This window comes from Elephantulus edwardii, unplaced genomic scaffold, assembly GCF_000299155.1.
Source record: "Elephantulus edwardii isolate Elephantulus edwardi_28Jun2011 unplaced genomic scaffold, EleEdw1.0 scaffold00355, whole genome shotgun sequence".
NCBI lineage: Eukaryota > Metazoa > Chordata > Mammalia > Macroscelidea > Macroscelididae > Elephantulus > Elephantulus edwardii.
Window position 1 is genome coordinate 1,992,063 of NW_006400105.1, and position 1,773 is coordinate 1,993,835.

Consider the following 1,773-nt stretch of genomic DNA (forward strand, 5'->3'; position numbering starts at 1 on the left):
AGAAAACAGTGCAACAATGAATGAATGAAAACCCAAAATCTCTGTAAATGTTCATTAAAACTAATAAAATTTAATTTAAAAAAATTTAAAAGAGTAATTTGATAAAGAGTTTCTGATTTAGTTTACAATTAGTGGTGGCAGAGAAGCCTCTAGTGTAAGAAGAAAAAAATCTGGTAAATTTGCCTTTTTATTTAAATGTTGTTTGGGTCCTGCTTGAGTGTGAGCCTGCAAGTGCTGTTTGATAATGAAGGGTTAGTGTTTTTATTTAATTGGAAGCTGGTGTTAACACTTTGAGCATTTCTGATTGTGCTGGCAATAAACTGTAAGCTGATTAACTGTTTCTGATTTCTTATAAAATTACCTGTGGGTGGGCAGCCTCTTGTGTAGCCAAATGAAATCTGGTGTACGAGTCTTACTATTTAATAGATATAAAACTCTTGAGGAGGGGCAGGGGCTCTGTACAGAGAACAAGCATTCCCCATTGCCTATGGGGAGACAGAACTGAGGTGTCCCTGACTTTGTAGATATCTCCATCTGGGGGTCCTTGCCTCTGTCACTGCAGGGCCATCCCATAGGCCAAGCAGGACAAGAGACTTTTTTTTTTAGGACAAGAGAGTTTGATGTGCAGAACATTGCACACAGGCAAAAATTTCACTGGCTCCTTGTGACACAGGGCTGACCTGTGAGCCTCTGCACATAGGCAGCCCAGTTAAGATCTGATCTACTACCACACCAACCAAGCACAGTAGAAAAGGTCAGGAGAGCTGGGGCTCTTCCATTAGGTTATGTGTACCTCCACTGGGGGTTCTTGTGTCTGTGGCTCTATGGCCAATCCAGGGGAAAAATATGACAAGAGGTTTTAGTACACAGGAATTCAGGCAGAGGGAAAGGATTTTTGTAGATCTCTGGGAGAAAGAAGAAGGGTTGACTTGAGACCCCCTGCACACAGGCTGCTTGAGCTAACAGCCCTGATCTCTAATCTCCTGCCACTCCAGAGACAAAGACATTAAGCTCCATGAGAGAAGGTGCATAAGAAGCTTCTTGAGTAGAGCACCTGGTTTCACACCACTCAGCCACTTCATATATGAAGGAGGCCTATAGAGTTGATGTCAGGGTATTATTTAAAGGTTAAACTCCTACAAAGATGCAGTGCAGAACAAAGACAATCTTAAGGACTTTAAGAAAGGCAAATTTTCCCTGAAAGGACTTACAGTGGAGTGAGAACCTCGCCACATTTTGACATGGTAGCTAACTAGTAACATTATAAAGGAAGGGACCAACAACAACTTCCGAGAACACAATAGAAGCAACCTAACACTTATCAAGAGAAACTTCACCTAATACCAAGAAAGCATCAGGAAGCTTCAAATGTTGTTTTTGTTGTTATGTGCCGTCGAGTCGTTTGCAACTCATAGCGACCCCATGTACAACAGCCCTAAACCCTGCTCTATCCTGTGCCAATCTCATTGCCTCCGACAAACCCATCCCGAATACCCCATTCACTGAATCAATCCACCTCATAGAGGGTCTTCCCCTCCTGCCCTGTCCCTCCACTCTGCCCAGCATGATGTCCCTTTCCAAAGACCTGTCTCTCCTTACAACATGTCCAAAGTATGTCAGGTGAAGCCCCAGAATCCTTGCCTCCAAGGAGAAGCCTGGTTTAACCCTCTCTAGGATGAATTTGTTTTCTTGGCAGTCCATGGTACATTCAGTACTCTTCTCCAGAACCACAGCTCAAAGGCATCAATTCTCCTTCTATCCTCCCTAGTCATT